At 47.6% G+C, this 20245-nt stretch overlaps 1 long non-coding RNA gene across 1 annotated transcript; it reads left to right on the top strand.

Moving 5' to 3' along the window:
• Nucleotides 1-1588: 1588 nt before the first annotated feature.
• Nucleotides 1589-8031, top strand: LOC132213028 (uncharacterized). The gene is made up of 3 exons (XR_009447883.1): nucleotides 1589-1730; nucleotides 6514-7071; nucleotides 7281-8031. It is a non-coding gene; the product is annotated as an uncharacterized LOC132213028 (long non-coding RNA).
• Nucleotides 8032-20245: the final 12214 nt, after the last annotated feature.

Genomic DNA, 20245 nt, shown 5'->3' with positions numbered 1-20245 from the left:
TAACTTAGTAGGCTATCCATAGTAGAAGAAACTGACATGCAAAGATGCCCATGATATGTTCAGTTTTCTTTTTTTTAAACACACATTTTCTTTCTTTTAAAATATATTTTTGTTGATTGTGGAGAGGGAGGGAAGAGGAGAGAGAGATAGAACCATCAATGATGAGAAAGAATCATTGATCGGCTGCCTCCTGTACACCCCACACTGGGGATCGAGCCTACCACCTGGGCATGTGCCCTGACGGGGAATCAAACCGTGACCCCTTGGTTCATAGGTCCACGCTCAACCACTGAGCCACACCAGCCAGGCTGATATGTTCAGTTTTTAAAAGTTATCCAATAGTGTGTATTGCATCATCTCATATGAGTGTATATAATATACTGAGACAGATAGATAGATCAAGCAACCAATAGACAGATAGATGTATAGGGGTAGATGTAGATATATTTGCAGGTATATGTAGGTCAGTGTATACTGCCCAAAGCAAAATATGGAGGCAAAGTGGGTGCCCTCAGATATAAAGCACAGTCTCTGAATACCCCATATCCTCAAAGTGGGGATCAGGCTGTCCCCTGTCCCCTACAGGGAAATTTGAAATGTCTGTGTTGGCCCCTTAGCTGCAGAAATCTGAATTAGTACACAAGCTCCAAGGCTGGGTGGACAAAACCCTTAAAAAGCATGTGCCGTGTGCTGGCTCTCTCTGACGGCCGGAAAACCTGGCGCCGGCATCCCTGCTTCACCTACCACGTTAGAGTGTCTGACAGGAAGTTGTCCTTCCTGTATTTTTACCAGGAAAGCAGAGGCTGTGGCAGCACCGGCCGTGCTGTAGCTCCTCACGGCGAGGCCACGAGGGCACAAACACGCAGGCTTCCGCTGCATGTCCAGGCTTTTGCACAAGTGGAAGCAAGTCTTCCCTCACTGAGTGTTTCTCCAGTCATTTCCTGAACACACAGCTGTCCTCTTTCAATTCCTTAAAAAGTACTTGAACATCTTTTATAGCTATTTTAGAGTTCTCCAAATGTTGGCTCCAGGGCATTAGTTAAAGAAGTGGTCAGGATCTGTTTCCTGTGGACAGAAGTCAATCTGTGACTTCCTCAGAAACAAATACTCCAACGCTGAACACCAGACAGGCTGCCTGGTAGCCTCCAAGTGGCCAGTGACCCAACTGAATTCTACCTCAAGGCTCTGAGGACTTGGGCAGACGCAGCCTGGTTTTCTTCCGGACCTCAGTGCCTGTCGCCAAAGACGAAGTGTCTGGTCGAACGGGGAGAGCATGAGGAGGCAGTGGGCCCTCATCCCAGAACAAGCCCCAGGAAAGGCTGGGCTTCCAAAGACCGTGGGAGTGAGAGCTGGGAGCAGGGCGGGGGGGGGAGGGGGTATGGAAATGGGCGGGGCATGCCTTTAACTGCTCTGGCACTGCCTTACCTCGAGAGAGAGGCCTTCTGGACCCGAACTTGAGATGCCTCCCCTCTTTACTCCTAAGCCCCTGGCACCTTGGCACCTTGGCACCTTGGCAATGCCCTGGCAATGCAAACGATAAGACATGGAAAGGGGCTTTACTCACGTGGTCTTCCAGAGAAGGGGGGGGGTGTGGTCAGAAAAGAGCCATTACTGACTCCTGTTCTTGCTTCCTCTTCCCTCTTCCTGTCTGGAGAACTTCAAGAAACAAGGAGAAGGACACAAAAAGGAATGACTAAGAAGAAAAAGGACGTGGGATGACTATTAAGGAGGTAACCTGGTGTCTAAATTTGAAAACCATAACTGACATCAACGCTGTGCACTACGCCAGGAGCGGTAAAGGGTAGAGAGGACATAGAAGGTAGAGTCCCTTCGCACAAAAGCCTACTGTGTTATAGAGGTCAACACACAGGGTCAGAGATGATAAGCAGCCTGGTTGAACTGGACCAACGGAAGGCTTCATTCAGCCCCCACATTTAAAAATCAGGAGATTTTCACATTAAAATCTGGGCATCTGGCTTCTTGTGAAAAATCAGAGGATGCCACCAACCCAGATGTGTAGTCTCACAAAGCAACCGCCTGCTGGGGTCTGCCAGGGGCTGCCCCTGCGGCCGGCATCCCTCCCTTCAGAAGAGTCCCCAACCCTCCCGTTGCCTTACTCTTCATCACGGTACCTGCTCAGGCCCTGTCGCACATGAATATAGAACGACTATACAGCATGTAGTCCTTCCCGCCTGGAAATGGGAAATTAGAGGACGCTTTTGTAAATTCAGCCACCGTGGATTCTTGTGAGAAGAGGAGCCGCAGACAGCCATTCTGTGAGTTGTCTCAAAGTCTCACCTAGGAGTTCTGGGCTGGCTGCTGGATGAACTCATCCATCTCCAGGCCGTCGGACAAGGAGGCCTCATTGCAGTGGCCGACCTCAGTCTCTGGGCCCACTTGGAGGAGAGCTGGGGTGTTGCCCCTGAACACAGCTGCTCAGCACAGGGCCTGAGAGGCGAGTACAGATCCTGCCTGAAAACAACCTTCAACATCGGGGTGCCATGACGGGGATGCACAGTAATTCCTATCACAACCAGATTGGGCTCAGTGAGCGTCAGGGGCAGTGGATTACCCGGGATGCATTTCCTGTCTGCACGCCAGTGTATCTTTCCACCGGGGCTGTGGAGAGTGTAGGAACGGGTGCAATCTCTAATGCCTGTTTCCAGAGAGGCAGTTTCAGGATCCTGGCTCGAATTTCCAATTTCTGACTTGCTATTTACAAAGTGTACATCATAAGATTTCCAACAGCACATGACTAAAACAATGCCCGTACCAAAGAGGAATCTGGAGGGAAAGAGAGGAACAAACGTTCTTTTGAAGTCTCTGGACATCCATGCACATGGAAGTCAGGAGCCGCGGATGTCCTGGTGATAGAAAGTGGTGGGGGAGGAACACAGACATTGATGGGACACTTACTGACTCAGGCCCTTTCCCTGTGTTCTCGCTGTTAGCTTCACTTGTCAGGTCAAGAAACAGGTTCTGTGACAACACTGTCCAGTACAAATACACTGTGAATCACATTCGTAATTTAACATTTTCTAGTAACCACATTTTTAACAGGTAAAAAGAAAAGGGTGAAATGAGCTTGAATAATCCATTTTGTTTAACTCAATATATCCCAAATCATCATTTAAACATGTAATTCTATAATCTGTTACAAAGGAGATATTTCACATCCTTTTTTTTCCAGTCTGTCTTCGAAGCCCAAGGTCGACTTTACACTCACAACGCACCAGAATTTGGACTAGCTGCATTTCAAGTGCTCAGTAGCCACACAGGGCAGCAGCAACACACCTGCTGCACAGCACAGCTCGGAGAGACTGAGGCACTCAGAGTTGCATGGCGCTGGCAAACTGCTTAACTTCTCTGGACCCCATGTTCTTCTGATAAAATGTGGAGACTAACAGTGGGACTTTGCCCAACTCACGCATGTCTGCTCACTCTCCGAGGTCTTACGGGAACAGATTCGTAGGACACGGCGATCGTTGTTACACGGTGGCAGGGTAACTGCAGGGGAAGACAAATGGCAAAATGACACGCGTGACATAATTATAGGTTGTTCCTCAAATCCAGGGAACATGGGTAATTAATGACAGTTTTCACAACCATATGGACTTTGGGGTGGCATGCAGGAGTACTGGAACCCTGATAGTCCCCACATAGGGCTTCCTGCAACCTGCCAGGGCAGAATGCTCATGCTGCCAGCCACACGCATATTCTATTAGGAACTAGGGGGATGACAGCTTCTTCAGCCTCATCACAGCACACTCTCACTTCTGAGAGAGTAGGTGTTGAACATTTGTTTACTATTATTACTGTACTGAAATAATAAGACGCATGCAAAAATGCTGTATGCAGCTCATTTGACCATTTAGTTGTTCAATTTTATTCAGATCAATTAGGCTGTATTTTTAATATAATAATTCAAAGAATTTAAACTCTTTAGGTAAAAATCTTAGCTAAAGAAAATTAGCTAAACTGAGACTTTTATAGAAAGTAGAATATCTTTCTTAGCAAAGGGACGTTTATTCTGATAAAATCAGGAAGCTTGGGAACAGAATAAAATGCAACTTAAAAATATCACAAGTAGGTATGGAAAAAAAGACCCTGAATATTCAAGGCAATCTTGAAAAAGAAGAATAACGCCAGAGGCACCACACTTCCTGATTTCAAACCATATTACAAGTATATAGTAATCAAAACAGTATGGTATTGACATAAAAACAGATGCATAGATCAATGGAACAGAACAGAAAGCCAAGAAATAAAGCAACATATATATGGTCAGTTAATCTCTGACAAAGGAGCCAAGAATATACAAATGAAAGTCTCATCAATAAATGATGCTGGGAAAATTGGACAGCCACTGGAAAAGAATAAAACTGGGCTACTACCTTACACCATGTGCAAAAAATTAACTCAAAGTGGATGAAAGGCTTGAATCTGAGGCCTGAAACCATAAAACTTCTAGAAGTTAAATATAGAAGTTAAGTTCTTTGACATAGGTCTTGGAGATGATTATTTGAATTGACACCAAAAGCAAAGGCAACAGAAGCAAAGGCAACAGAAGTAAAAGTAAACATGTGGGACTATATCAAACTAAAAAGCTTCTGGAAAAGGAAATCATCAACAAAATTAAAAGGCAACCTACTGAATGGGAAAAGGTATTTGCAAATCATATATCCAGTAAGGGGTTAATATCCAAAACATTTAGAGAACTCATACAGCTCAACAACAAAAAACAAACAACCCAACTAAAAAACGGGCAGAGGACCTGAATAGATATTTTTCCAGAGAAGACAGACAGGTGGTCAACAGGTACATGAAAAGGTGCTCACCATCACTAATCATCATGGCAATGTTAATCAAAACCATAATGAGATATGACCTCACTCTGGTCTGAATGGCTATTATAAGAAAGATAAGAAATAACAAGTGCTGGTGAGGATGTGGGATAAAAGGAACCCTTGTGCACTGCTGGTGGGATTGTAAGTTGGTGCAGCCACCATAGAAAACAGTATAGTGATTCTTCAAAAAATTAAATATAGAACTACCATATGAGCCAGCAATTTTCGTTCTGGGTATTTATTGGAAGAAAATGAAAGCTATGCACCCCCGTGTTCATTGCATCATATTTATAACATCCAGAATATGGAAACAACCTAACTATTCATCAGTGAATGAATGGGATAAAGAAAATGGGATGCAACATACAATGGAATATTATTCAACCACAAAAAGAATGAAACCTTGCCATTTGTCACAAGACAGATAAACCTCCAGGGCAGTATGCTAAATGCAATAAGTCATAGAAAGACAAATACCATGTGATCTCACTTATCCTTGGAATCTAAAAAGAACACAAAAACAAAACTGAGCTCATAGGTACAGAGAAGATTGGTGGCTGCCTGTTGCAACATATACAAGTATTGAATCTTTGTGTCATTCAATTGAAACGAATGTAATATTGTCTATCAATTATAACTCAAAAAAATCCACAGAAACCACAAATGGGGACAACATAGAAGTGAAAGAACCAATGGACCTGTGTTCACACCGTGGTTTTCCCACCTCTTTTCTTTGTAATTTGTTTCCTTACCTTTAAAATGGGAAAAACATGTGCGTCTCGGAGCCATCAGACGGAAGTAGATTCTACACATCATAATTTTTAGTTCCCCTTTTCCTACATGATCAAGAAAGGATGGGGTCAAACAGTTGAGGATAAAAAGACAGGTAAGAGGCCTTTAGTGTTTTTGTATGTTTTGGCCTTTTTTTGTGGCCTAATTTCTTCAGTAAATAACATTATTTCCTGATTAGGAAAATAGCATATATAGTGTAGAAGATTTGAAAATTACAGAAAAAAAATATTTAAAAAATCACTAGTAATTCTATCACTGAGTTGTAAAACTATTAATGTTTTTGTATTTGTCTTAAGCATGCCTACCTGCAACCATTTTTCTTTAAAAAATTGGGGTAGTATTATAGAAGGTGTCATATCTCACTTTTCAATTACATACTCGTATTTTAAAAAAATATTCTTCAAGTTTTGGAATTTCTCTTACTTTAAAAATATTGTTGTAAAACATCACTGAGTGGCTGTAGAACATTTTGCTATATCGGCGTGCCATATTTTACTTAGTCCTATTTGGGGGCAGTTAGACTCTTTCCAAGTTTTCTCAATACAGATATGTCACATGATATTCTTGTACACACATTTGGATACACATCTGTTGATGGCTTTAGAATAAATTCCTAGGAGTGGGATGAGGAATTCCCAGAGCTTTGAAGTGGTCCTAACACATAATATTAAATCATACTTCTCAAAGATTATAGCAATTGATGATGACTTCTACTACCGTAGGGAATAATTTTTGTACCATCTGGTCTCAGAACCAAAAGATCAGCTACACTTTTGAAAGTAACGGATTGGGAGTGGAGGGATTTCAGGTACATATGGGAGTTCTATTTATCTTTCTATGAAACTCTATAGGATTTTCTAATTTTTGTAGTTAGAGTTCTGGGCCACAGAACATTGGGAGTGGGCTGGATGGTTTCCAGAGAAGAGAAGCGCACCGAAGGCGGGAAACATTCGTCAGCCCGGGGCTCGGCACAACGAAGGACCAAGAATTAGAAAGTTCCCTGCAAGTGTCCGATGCCGGTCAGCCCACCGCAGGGGAGCCTGCTCTAGACTTGACTGGGCCCTTGGAGGATGAGGCTTCTGGCTGCCCGACAACTGTAATCAGCTACAGACACAACAGATCTGAGGCAACAGCAAACCGAGGTCAGGCCTGGGCGACAGGGCACGCGGCTGAAGGAGCCAGGGCAGGTTGAGAGCCCAGGAAAGGCTGCGCCAGGGCGGGCTGGGTCTGCGATGCTGGGCGCTATCCCACGGCAGCCTCGGCCTCAGCCGCCGCTGCTGGAGACAGCTCATCACGAGCTTTCCAGGAAGGCCAGGGGTCTCAAGTGGAACCTCTGAGAATGGTCCACCTGGAGCTGTCGGAGGGCGACACTGAGGTGTGAGGAGAAACGAGGAGGCAGCTCCACCTCAGGTTGGCCTGGGCCAGCTTCTAGGTCAGTGGTTCTCAACCTTCCTCATGCTGCGACCCTTTAATACAGCTCCTCATGTGGTGGTGACCCCCAACCATAAAATTATTTTCGTTGCTACTTCATAACTGTAATTTTGCTAATGTAAACAATATGTAATTATATATGTGTTTTCCGATGGTCTTAGGCGACCCCTGTAGGGGTTGCAACCCACAGGTTGAGAACCGCTGTTCTAGGTCATGTGAAAATTCATTACAACTCAATTAGGAATTTGGAGAAGATCATCTGGAAGTAAAGAATTAATATTCAGCCCTAGTTGGTTTGGCTCAATGGATAGAGCATCAGCTTGCAGATTGAAGGTTCCCAGGTTCGATTCCGGTCAAGGGCACATGACCCGGTTGCAGGCTCAATCCCCAATAGGGGGCATGCAGGAGGCAGCCGATCAATGATTCTTTCTCATCATTGATGTTTCTATCTCTCTCTCTCTCCCCCTTCCTCTCTGAAATTAATAAAAATGTTTTTTTAAAAAAGAATTAATATACATGTATTTAGAGCAATGGTTCTCAACCTTCCTAATGCCACGACCCTTTAATACAGTTCCTCATGTTGTGGTGACCCCTAATATCATTGTTACAAATTGAACATAATTAAAGCATAGTGATTAATCACAAAAACAATATGTAATTATATATGTGTTTTCCGATGGACTTAGGCGACCCCTGTGAAAGGGTCGTTCGACCCCCAAAGGGGTCGCAACCCACAAGTTGAGAACCGCTGATTTAGAGGTATGCACAACCCAAAAGCCCTGGAGATTGACAGTACCTAAACAATTACCATTGATTTTAATAACTTTAGCAGAAGTAGCAATGTGAGGAACTATAAGAAACTGGTGAAAATAATTCTCAAAATCATCACAAAGAAAAACACCTAATCCTAGTAATTATGGACCCCTCACTACTCAACCCTCCCCAGGAATAAATACAAAATATTATTGCCCTAACCGGTTTGGCTCAGTGGATAGAGCGTCAGCCTGCGGACTCAAGGGTCCTAGGTTCGATTCTGGTCAAGGGCATGTACCTTGGTTGCTGGCACATCCCCAGTGGGGAGTGTGCAGGAGGCAGCTGATCGATGTTTCTAACTCTCTATCCCTCTCCCTTCCTCTCTGTAAAAAATCAAATAAAATATATATTAAAAAATATTATTTAATTATGGCTGTGGCAATAACAGATCCTGTCAGACTGGTAACAGGTCACTGGTTCGAAGTCTGGTAAGTCAAAGGCTGCTGTTTACATGTGGTATACATGATGTATCTTAACGTTGACATATGTTAACTTGTTCCACGTAAGCCACTCAACAAACCAGAAAACTATGGTCAAAATGTCAGTATTAGAAAACAGAGAGTGTTTTCAAAGGCTGGCCTTGGGCCAGTATATCTGCCATTTTCAGTAATGAGAGAAGATGGTGCATGAATAAGTGAATAAAAGAGATGACCTAGCATGCAGTCAGAACCTACTACCGTACTAACTAACCACCCAAGATAGGAGACAGGGACTGAGAAACCAGTAGTCACAGATCTACAGAATGAAGTCTCATAGCATCAGGCACCTTTACTGATAGAGAACAAATCAAGCAAATAAAAAACGGAGTGAACACAGTATATATAGTAAAACATTCACCACCTGGAATCCCCGAGAGAAAGTCCCTCTAGAGAGCCGAGTCTCCAGCAACCGGGACACCTTTAAGCACTAATTTTATGTTTTTATCTATTTTCAATGGACAATGTTCAAAAAGGCATCCATTTCTCTGCTCTCCTAAAGAAAGTGGCGGGTAGACTGTAGCCTCTTCTTGATGACGCAGAGCCATCATGTAGCACTAACTGCAACTCAATGAGCATTTACTGAGCACCTCTACTTCGTGCCGAGTAGTGTACATTGAACTTTAACCATTTTTTATTGACTTTAAAACCAGGCCTTGAAAACTTTATGGTAAGTGAAAGAAGCCAGTCACAAAGGACCACGGATTGCTTAATCCCGTTCATATGAAATGTCCAGAACAGGAGACTCTGTAAAGACAAAGTAGACTGGTGTCCTAGGGCTGGGTCAGGGTGAGCTAAGGGGTGGGGGTTGCTTTGGGGGAGTCGGGGGCAGAATGGCATTGTTCTAATCATTGTGGTGGTGGATTCACAACTCTGTGACTGTATTAAAAGCCATTGCATTGTACACTTTAAATGGGTAACTTGTGTGGTATGAGAAATAAATCTCGACAAAGCCATATTTTTTAAAACAGGTTGGCAGAAGAGAAAGAGACAACACCTGAACAAGGATGAGGAGGGTTGACAGCACGGTGGCCTGTGTGTGTGTGGGGGGGAGGGGGGAGGGAGTGGTGAGGGGGGAGGAGGGGGAGCTGCTGAAGCTCCTATTCGTCCCTGAGGGATGGTTGGTCCCTCTTGATTCTTCACCCTGGACCACTCTGCTATATCCTATCCCTCTTGTCCGGGTGCCTGTCTGTGACAGGCTCTATAGCATCAGCTGCTTCTGATCAGCTCTGGCTCTGGAAACCTCAGAGGTTCCAGGTCAGGATCAGGAGTCAGAAAGACCTTACTAGTCCAAAGTCTGTGTTCCTGCTGCTTGGAAAGGCCAAACGTCAAAATGTCAGAGTCTGGAGTAAGGAATGGTTTATTGCTCGAGAAGGTGCCAGCCAAGAAGATGAGAGACCTAACCCTCAGATCCATCTTACCAGAGTTCAGGCTTCTTTTATGTCGAGAGAAGGGAAAAGAGGAGGGGCAAGAGGTGATATCTGGGTACAAGCAGGGGTTCGAGGAAGATTGTGCTGGTTGATGTGAGTCTGGTTCCTGCAAATCTTTGATAGACAATCATTATTGTTTTTATTTGTACACACTTCTCTTATCTCCTCAGGAAATGCACCTTCTGGTAAGGGGCTGTTTTTGTAAAACTCAAGCCTCAAGCAGAATTCCTCTAATGATTAGCAGGTCTATCTGTGAGGCTGAGCAGAAGCTACTAGCCTGAAGGTCATGGGAACAACGCAGACTTGGACGAGATGGAGTCAGAGAGGCTGAGCATTTCGCTCTGGTAGAGACCTGGGTGCAATGACAAGGCTGTGTGACACATCACTGTGGCCTTGGGCAAGTTCCTTACCCTCTCAAAGCCCCAGTTTCCTCATCGGTAAGGCAGGAATGATCATATTGACCTCATAGTGTGGTTATGAGGATGAAATGATATAGAGCTCAAGGTTCACTTTGCATCGGACTCATATTAAGTGTTCAAAAGGACTTTGCATGTGGGAAGGGCAGAACACGGAGTCCTCAGAGCATGGCATTCATTTTGGCTGTGTTTAGTCAGCGGTTCTCAACCTGTGGGTCATGACCCCTTTGGGGGTCGAACGACCCTTTCACAGGGGTCACCTAAGACCATCGGAAAACACATATATAATTACATACTGTTTTTGTGATTAATCACTATGCTTTAATTATGTTCAATTTGTAAATGAAAATACATCCTGCATATCAGATATTTACATTACGATTCTTAACAGTAGCAAAATTATAGTTATGAAGTAGCAACGAAAATTAATTTTATGGTTGGGGGTCACCACAACATGAGGAACTGTATTAAAGGGTCGTGGCATTAGGAAGGTTGAGAACCACTGGTTTAGATGGATAAAGACAATGGGGTCAATGGGTGTTCCTACCAGATGACATACTACTAGATTATCAGCTTTCCCTAAAATAGTAGAAAGAAAAAATGAAGACACATTCGTTGAGCATTTTCTATGTGCCAGGTGTCTCACATCCAGTATCTCATTTAATTATTTTAATAACAGCTCCATGCTGTAGATGAGGAAACCTAGGTTCACCCAGCCAATCATGATGACAATACCACTGAACACTCTTACCATGTGCTAAGGTCATGTACTAACTCGTTTAATCCTCATAACCTGATGAGGTAGTGTGATACTGTGATTTATAAGACATAGAAACTTGGTTTTCATCTGGTTCCTGGCTCCCAGCTCCCAGCAACCCTCAGAACTTCCCAAGTGTTGAGACTGAGAAAGGTGTCTCTCTTTTATGTGAATGAGGCAGCTTTTGGGCCCCAATTAAGGATGGGGCCAGTTGCCAGGAGAGCCAAACATGATTTGAGGGTTGGAACTTCTGGTCCCACCCCCTGACCTCCACAGAGGGAAGAGGGGCTGAAGGTTGAACCAGTCGCCAATCTCCAATGGCCGGTGATTGAATCAATCACGCCAAAGTAAGTAACAAAGCCTTCTTAGAAACCCAAAAGGAGCTTCTGTTTGCTGAGCATGCCGAGGTGCAGGGAGAGTGGGTGTCTGGAATGGGCCCGGACGCTCCCTGCCTTTCCCCCATACCTTGTCCTATGCATTTCTTCCCTCCCGCTATTCCCTCCTTTTACAACGAACTGGTGATCTAGCAAGTAAATGTTTCTCTGAGTCCTGTGAGCGGCTCTAGCTAACTGAACCCAGGGAGGAGGTCGTGGGAACCTCCAATCTGTAGCCTGTGAGTCATAAGCACAGATAACAACCTGGTCTTGTGATGGGCATCTAAAGGTGGTGGTGGTGGGGGGGGGCAGTCCTATAGAACTGAGCCCTTAACCTAGGATCTGATGCTATCTATCTTCGGGGAGATAGTGACAGAATTAGGTTGAATTGTAGGACACCCCGCTGGTGTTGGCGCATTGCTTGTTGTTGGCGTGGGGGAACCCTCCACACATCCCCACGCACATTGAAAATGGTCTCAGAACAAAAGAAGGGGTATTATTATTATTATTATCATCCCATTTTGCACAGAAGTAATTAACTCACCCAGGGTCGTCTATATTGATCTGGGATACAAACACAAATAAATCTGATCCCAAAGCTCATCTCTATTCCATTTTCTTTCTTTCTTTAAATATTTTTTTTATTGGTATTAGGGAGGAAGGGAGAGAGAGATAGAAACATCAATGAGGAGAATCATTGATTGGCTGCCTCCTGTATGCCCCCACTAGGGGTCAAGCCCGCAACCTGGGCATATGCCCTTGACTGGGATAGAACCTAGGACCCTTCAGTCTGCACGCTGACACTCTATCCACTGAGCCAAACCAGCTAGGGCTCTATTCCATTTTCGGTGCTGTCCACTGAGAACAAAGCAGAGGGTCCTAGCAGCCCACATGCCTGACAGAAAGACAAGCTGCAAAAGGCACACTGTATGGGGTGCTGGGCCAATGAAAAGAGGGTTCCATCAGGGAGCAGGCTCTTTGGGGATGACTTGAGGGCACTGGGACATCTTCATCAGGCTCTTCCAACCCTTCCCGCCTGAGGTACATGGAGTGCCATTCTGTAGCTGAAGGTTATTTGTGGTTTCGGGTTTGTCAAATCAGCTCTTAACAGCTGTCACTTTCTCTGATACATACATCTATGTATACATCTCTCTCTCTATTCATATATACATAAATGGTTTTTCTCACATGATTTGATAGCAGAGAAGGGAGAAGATCTCAAAGGCTCTGGGGCTGTGAGAGAGAATGGAGAACTCAGAATCATGGGCCTCACCTACCTTTTCATTCTACCCAGGTTGGTCGTAAAGGTTTATGTGCAGAGTACCTGGAAGAGGCCGAACTCTCCGGTTAGACCCAATCATCTCCTTCTCTCCAAGGCTGATCTGACGGGAAAGCAGCCGTCCTTCGTCTGCTGCCTCTACTCCACTTGGCTAATCCAATGCTGGGAACGATACACCTGGATCGGGGAAGTTCACTTACTCACAGACGCCTGTGTTGAGACAGATAATAACCAGTTGTTCCCACTCTCTGCAGAGTCAATAATCTGGGCAAACGGTTGGTACCTTCTTCTGCTCCTTCAACCACCTGGCCCCTGCCCTCGCTCCCCCTGCTTTCAGAGCAGGCCCCTTGACCAGGCCGTCCACAGCCGAATGACACGGCATTGAATTTATTCACTTTGGGTGCGGGGCTGGGTTTCCCGAAATGTGTTTTCCCCACCAGGTATTTTGCTGAAGTTCAGGGGCCCTAGTGAGAGGCAGAAATACAATGGCAACCAACTGTCAGAGCTCCATTTCCTGTGCTCTTTCCAACCACAGATGTGTAATGTTTCATTTTTAAAAAGTCACGATACTTACTCAGGTGAAGAGAGTACCCCAGGCAGTTCCAGTCCAGGTGGGGGGAGTTGGTCTCCTAAGCCTCCCCCCCCCGCCTCGCCCCGGAGGCATCCATTGCAAGGGGAAACCCACATTTCTTTAATTAGGATGGGAAACAGCTGGGGGTAGTCTGAGGGGCGCCTGGCAGCAGTTAATGGTTGACTCCTTCATCATAGGGCCCAAATCCCAAGGGCTTCCAGCAAGGACCGGCGCCCCCCTGGGGTAGGGGACAGCTGTTGGAAACATGCCCTGGGAACAAGGCAGGTGTGAGGTGTGGCCTTGGGCAGAGGTGGGGACAGAACAGAAGGAAGGGCTTGTTTGCTCCCCAAAATCCACTCTCTGTTTAAAGACAGCTGATGAGGTTCAAAGTTTCTCTCAACTTGGTTTCTCATTTCCTGGGCTGGGTCACCATCATGATCAGGGTAATGCATTAAGTTATACACGTTAAGAATCATCAAAGCACAGCTTCCCAGATCATGTTTTAAAAGGGAGATAGGAGAGAGAGCTACACCGGGAGAGGCTGGCTGGGACCTCCGGGGGGGCAGAGTTGGACAGAAGGACACTCACAAGGACACCAGATACGATAGAAGTATGGGACACAGGCGGGGTGTTAGTTTGCTTGGGCCGCTACAACAAACACCACAGACCAGGCCGCTTCAGCAACAGAAATTCATTTTCTCACCGTACTGGAGGCTAGACGTCCAAGATGAAGGTGTCAGCAGGTTTGCTTTCTTCCGAGGCCTCTCTCCTGGCCTTGCAGATGGTCGTCCTTCTGTTGGTGAAGTCTGTTCCCTAATTTCTTCTTGTAAGGACATCGGTCATGTTGGATTAGGGCCACTTTAATGATCCCATTTTAACCTCACTACCTCTCTAAGGGCCCTGTCTCCAAATACAGTACAAGTCCAGGTTATGGAGGGTTAGGACTTCAACATATGAACTTTGTGGGGGCCACACTTCAATACATAACAGATGACAAGGAAGACAAAGTCCAAACACAGCCTCCTTCTCTGGCTTGTGGAGAACATTGGGGTCACATGTCCCTGCAGGAATTCCCTGGAGGATGGGCTCATCCCTCCCCCCACAAGGATGTCCTAGGCCTGGGGTGCCCGCAGAGCAGGGGCAGTCGCTGTGGGCTCAGGGACTGGCCCACCCAGGAGCCCAGGAGCCTGGACAGGCTTCAGCTTTGAGCAGGAGACCCAAGAGGGAGCAGGCCCTCTCCCTGCTTCTCGGTTATGAAACGTACTTAGTGGAGGCTGAAACTCCATGCTAATTTAATAGTTATTAATAATTGATAACACCATCCCACAAGGATTATTTGCATAGTGCTTGGAGGCTGGAAAGTTAGTGATAATAAAATGTTAGCATTAAGATAAAACTGGGTTAAGAGTTTTCCTGCCTCTGTTTTAAGTGTTTCTGTATATAAAATATTCAGTTTAAGTTATAAACTAATCATCAAAGATGTCCCCTGTAGGCTCCCATGTGTAAAAATCTAATGTGATAATGTAAATCAAGAAATAGCAATAAACAAATTATAAAAAAACAATCATTGGGGACACAGTGACAAAAGTAATAGAGTAACAGGTCAACATAAAGAGTAGAACAGGACAGGAAGGCGCAGGGGCTGCGTCTGCTACGTGAATTGCAGGTTCAGCCTTTATCCGCCCACCAGCAGCTATGGTTTGACAGATGCTGGGTTTGTCTCCTCAAAGCCATGGGGACATGCTCCTCACATGGTCCTCAAAATGATCCTGGGAATGCCAGAGGAAAAGAGGTGACATGCAAATGGGTCCCGTTCCTGGGACGGCCCAGCGTCTCCAGTCTGGTTGCCTGTTGTGTGCCCGCTCTCCAGTCTGGCTGTTCGTTCTTTGTTCCCAGTCTCTAAACACCGGTGTCCCTCAGGGTTTGTCTAGCGCTTCTACTCTTCTCTGTCCACACCCCTTTCCGAGGTGGTGTGACCATTCTCATAGCCTTAAAAAAGGTTGGTGCTGAGCTGACAACTCCAAACTTACATCTCCGGCCGAGATTCCCCTCCGAGCTCCAGACTCACTGAACACTCCAACTCCTCGACATCTCCACTTTGAGGTGCTCATCCCCTCCCTTCACTGCTCCTCCTTCCATCTCAGTCAATGGCACCACAGCTCTGCACTTGCTCAAGAAAAAAATCCCAGGAGGAGTCCTTGGTTCCTCCCTTTCCTTCACTCCCCATATCCAACTCCTCAGAGAGTTCTTTTAGTTCTACCTTCAAAATACGTCTGGAGTCTGTCTACTTCATGCATCTTCTCCCTCACCACTCCGGTCCAGTCACCATAATCTCCAGCCTCCCAGGGGTCTCCCCACTGACACCATGCCCACTCAACCAGCAGCCAGAGTGATTTAGAAGCAAAATTAGATCATGCACACCACTCCCAGCCCTGGTCTGCATCGAACCTTCCGCAGGTTTCTGCTGCGCTTAGAATAACACCCAAGCTTCTTACTGCACCCAAGGCCATGACCGAGTAGGCTCCCCTCACCTCGCCAGCCCCATCTTGAGCAATCGCCCCTCTCTCAAGACCTTCTGGCTGGACTGGCCTCTCATGGTCTTCTAGGACTTTCCTCCACCAGTGAAACCTCAGGGGCAGTGGCCTCAGCATCCCCCACAGGCCATTAGAACTCTCCAGACCCACCGAGACCTACTGAAATGGAGCAGGATTTCCACAGGCCCTGGAAGGAAGGGTCTCCAGCTGCCCGGCGGTGGGGCTGAAGCCTCCAATCCCTCTGGCAGGCCCATTTCTCGGGCAGCCGTTCCTGTCCTCCAGAAGTCACCTGGAGGGCGAGCCGTGGTGGAGTGGAAAGAGGCTTATTGTGAATAAGAAAAGATGCCCCACTCACCTCCAGCAAGAAATCAGCAGGGCTTTGTGCGAGGAACCAGGACAAAGGGCAAACATGTGTGTGTGTGTGTGTGTGTGTGTGTGTGTGTGTGTGTGTGTGTATAGTAGCCCTGCGCACAAATCCGTGCGCCAGTAGGTCCCTGCCGCCCTCCTTAGCTCTCTGCCCACTGCCCCGCCCTCCTATAGCTCCCCCCCCGTCCCCCTCCCTCCCCTCATAGCTTGCTGCCCTGCCCCCTCCTGTAGCTCTCCACAGCCAGCTTGTACCTTGCTGGCCCACCCTCCTGCTGATCCGTGATCTGGTAGTGAAGTGCTTGGTCGTTTCACCTCAGGGTGTAACGGCTAATTAGCATATTCCTCTCTTATTATATAGGATCTTTCTTATTCCATCACAGTAGCCTGGGGACCACGGTGGGAAGAGTAGCTCTGTACATAGGAAGGTGGAGAAGCCGGCCAGGCAGGTGGAGCTCAGAGCCAAGGTCGGGGATGGAGACATGATGCTGGGAAGTGTTAGCATGTGGATGACGGGAATGTCACAAATTAAAAACTTCAGTGATTTTTCCTGGATTTTAGAATAAACTCTAAACCCCTGCATACCCTCTCCCCCGGGGCGCCCTCCTCCCTCAGCTCCCTCCTCCTCATGGCTCGGATGGCAGTGCAGACATCACAGGCATGGCATCCCTGCCTCCCCTGCCCTTCCCTCTGGCCTGCCCCTGCCCCGTCTCTCACAGGACATCACCAGGGGTTACTGTTCAGGAGGCTGGCACTGTCTTTGCCTGGGACCTGACTCATTCTTTCCTCTGTGTATCCCCAGCACATATCCGGTGGCTGGCTCCTGGTGGACCGTCAGTCAATATTTGTCAAAAGGAGGTGGGGTGGGATGAGCTTTCTGAGACCCATGAGCCAGCCCCAGAGAGCACGGATCCCAGCGGTGCTGGTGCCTGGTCACTGGCATCGGCCAGCCCCTCCCAGATGCTGTGAGTGTGGACAGGATGGCAGGAGCACGGCCAGGGATGCCAGGCTCGCAGGGGTGCCAGGAGCACGTGCTGTTTGCCCCTCCAGTGCCGGCCTCCCTTTTCTGGCCACATTTCAGTCCAGTCTCAAAAGCCTGGCCACTCCACGAGCCTTTCCCCAGACCCGCCCTGGGTAAATACACAGCCGCTGCTGCCGGTCTCTCCTGCTCCCAGACGCATCTTCTCGGAGTGCGAGCTCTAATTCATTATTTCTGCACTGAACCTCCACTCACGGCCCAGTCACATGCGGCTGGGATCACCGGTGGCATGAGGCTCCCTGGGGTGAGTCAAGGATCCCTCAGGGAGGCTGCAGCGGTGAGGACAGCAAGGAACCCTGTCAGGTTCCAGGAGCCAGGGATCACCTGTGCAACCAAACAGGAAATGCCTGACCCGTTCTTCATTAACTGGATCCTTCGCTCAGAGTCAGGGTGTCTCCGAGCACCTCGGGATGAGAATGGCCTTGGGAAGCAGGAAGAGGACCAGGAACCCTGCCGGCCCTCCTGCCCCAGCCAGGCCCGCACAGGGCAGTCACCTGGAAGTGGCTGGAGGAAGCAATCAGGATGTCTCCTTGGCATGGGCGGGGGCGCACCGTCCTCAGAGCTGGCTGAGAACCAGAGCCAATGCCGAGGTACACAGCCTTGCTCCTGCCTCTGGTTCAAAGTGGGAGACAAGGCCAGAGTCTCCCCAGCTTCCTCCTGCCCCCACAGCCCCGTCCCATACCCGATCCCTGGCGGCTTCCCCCCTCAGTGAACGCACTTTCTTATCCACCAACCTGTTTCTGAAGAGGCGGAACTCACAGCAGGTGAATCACCAGCCTAGACAACCATGCCCCAGTGTCACTCCAGACTGAGATGTGAGGACAGCCGAGACATTACTGTCTTTGAAATGTGACGTTTGAAATCACGGTTAGGTGGTGTATTAGTCAGGGTTCTCCAGAGCACAGAACCAATAGGAGTCATATAAAGAGACTTATTACAAGGAGTTGGCTCAGGGGACAGGACGCTGAGCGTTCAGTGATCTGCTATGTGCAGGAGGCCAGTGGAGTTGGAAGGCTGCCAAACTGAGGGCGCTGGTGCGGAGTCCAGTCCGAGTCTGAAGGCCTGGGAACCAGGGGGTTGGCAGCAAGAAGAGACCTCCGTTCGGGCCGGGCCTCGGCAGAGAGAGCGAGCAAGCCCAGCCTCCCTCTGCCTCCTCGTTCTATTTGGGCCTTCCACAGATTGGATGATGCCCACACTGGGGAGGGCCATCTGCTTCACTTCATCTACCTGTTTAACTGCTAATCCCTTCTCAAAACACCCACCCAGAGATAAAGTCCGGCCAGCTCTCCAGGCACCCGGTGGTCCAGTAAAGGAGACACACAGAACCAACCATCATGGTTGTCATGGTGGCTCCCCCTCCAAGTGTCTGAAACAAGGTCAGACAGCGTCCACTTTGCACCATCACAAAATGCAAACGAAAGGGCACCTACACGCTTTGGCGTTTTCAAAACCAAGTCCACCCGGGCGTGTCCCCGTGTGGCCCCAGGAGCTGCTTCTCAGGCCACAGCCCCGCACTGTCCTAAAAGTGCCAGCTGAGTGGTTCCAGTTTGCAGGTGATAGTTAAGTGGTGCATTACAGAGAAAAGGGAAAATGCTTTTTGATTCTTTCCTATTTTAAGTAACATTCTCGGCAACATGTCTATGCGTTCCGTGCAGAGGCCATAAGCAAATACTGTGGAAACGCATTTGCGAACCTCCCAAGGCCTCGGTCATCATGGCAGATATCAAAGGCCCCCGGCGCCGCAGCACAGAACCACGCGGTCAGAAATGCAGTCAGAAAGCTGTAGTCAGGGCTTTCCAGGAGAAATGTGAACTGCAAATCAACTGGCCTCAGACAACGCATTTATTTAATTTGTCCTTTGGATGTAGAAGGGAGCCAGTTAATTTAATTTAAAGATGCTTTCATTGGTGCTGGCTGCTCTCGGTGGTTCTTGGTTGAGAACATTAAGTTCCTGGAACCAATGACTCACATCTTACATTTCTGTGCATGGTGTTCAGCCCCTTGAACCAAGCCTTTTCCACTCCAGAAGCTCAAGGGATTAACCTTTCAGGCCCTCCGAGGGGACTCTACCTGGATTGAGGTGCTAAAAGGCCTTTTCTTCCCAGGAAGAACCCTTCAAGCTGACAGGCCTGGCTCAGAAAGTACCCACCCAGGCATCAAGTGCTACCGAGGCTCCAAGAGCATTTCTGGGACTTTTGCTGGGAACACCAAGCCCGGGATCCTGTGAGCCAGTGTGTGAAGTCACCCCCCACCCCCCACATCCCCCCCTCCCCCTCTGCTCCTCCCCCCCCCCGCCCCCCCCCCCCCGCTCCCCGTGATACATTCATTCCTTACTTAGTGTGCAGCTTAGGCGGTTGACCTCACTCTTAGCCTTCCAGGCTGATAAAATGATCAATAATATCAAGACACAGGGAGGGCGGAGAAAACAGTTCTACTTAATGGATTAATAATATTCTTTCAAATATCCCTAGTATGAAGAACTGGGGCCTATAACCTCTTTGGAGAAGGGTACATTCAGGTTAAAATCCTGATTTGGAGACTTTTACAAACTAGTAAATATCTTGTAAATATGGTTATTACTTGTATTCAAACAATGGAAAAATATAAGCAATTGTTGGATATGAAACTAAAATTCTCCATGTTGTATGAATTACTTGGTTTGGATTTTTGACAAAGGCAAATCTACTTTGTGTATTTCCACAAGTGGGGAAATGTACCCACGGCTTCATGTTTTCTAGGTTGCCAGGTAGACATACATTTACCTTGCCTCCTGCCCATCATTACTCCATTTTATACACTTACTAGAGGCCCGGTGCATGAAATTTGTGAACTCGGGGGTGGGGGTGGTCGGGGGCTCAGCCTGGCCTGTGCCCTCTCACAGTCTGGGAGCCCTCAGGGAATGTCCAACTGCTGTGGAGGGAGGAGAGGCTCCCGCCACGGCCGCTGTGCTTGCCAGCCGTGAGCCCAGCTTCTGGCTGAGCAGTGCTCCCCCTGTGGGAGCGCACTGACCAGCAGTGGGCAGCTCCTGCATTGAGCATCTGCCCCCTGGTGGTCAGTGCGCATCATAGTGACCAGTCATTCTTCCGTTCAGTCATTTTGCATATTAGCCTTTTATTGTATAGT

The sequence above is a fragment of the Myotis daubentonii genome, chromosome 12 (genome assembly GCF_963259705.1).
Source record: "Myotis daubentonii chromosome 12, mMyoDau2.1, whole genome shotgun sequence".
Classification (NCBI taxonomy): domain Eukaryota; kingdom Metazoa; phylum Chordata; class Mammalia; order Chiroptera; family Vespertilionidae; genus Myotis; species Myotis daubentonii.
The sequence above is the reverse complement of the archived record's forward strand: the minus strand, read 5'-3'. Positions and strand labels throughout refer to the sequence as shown.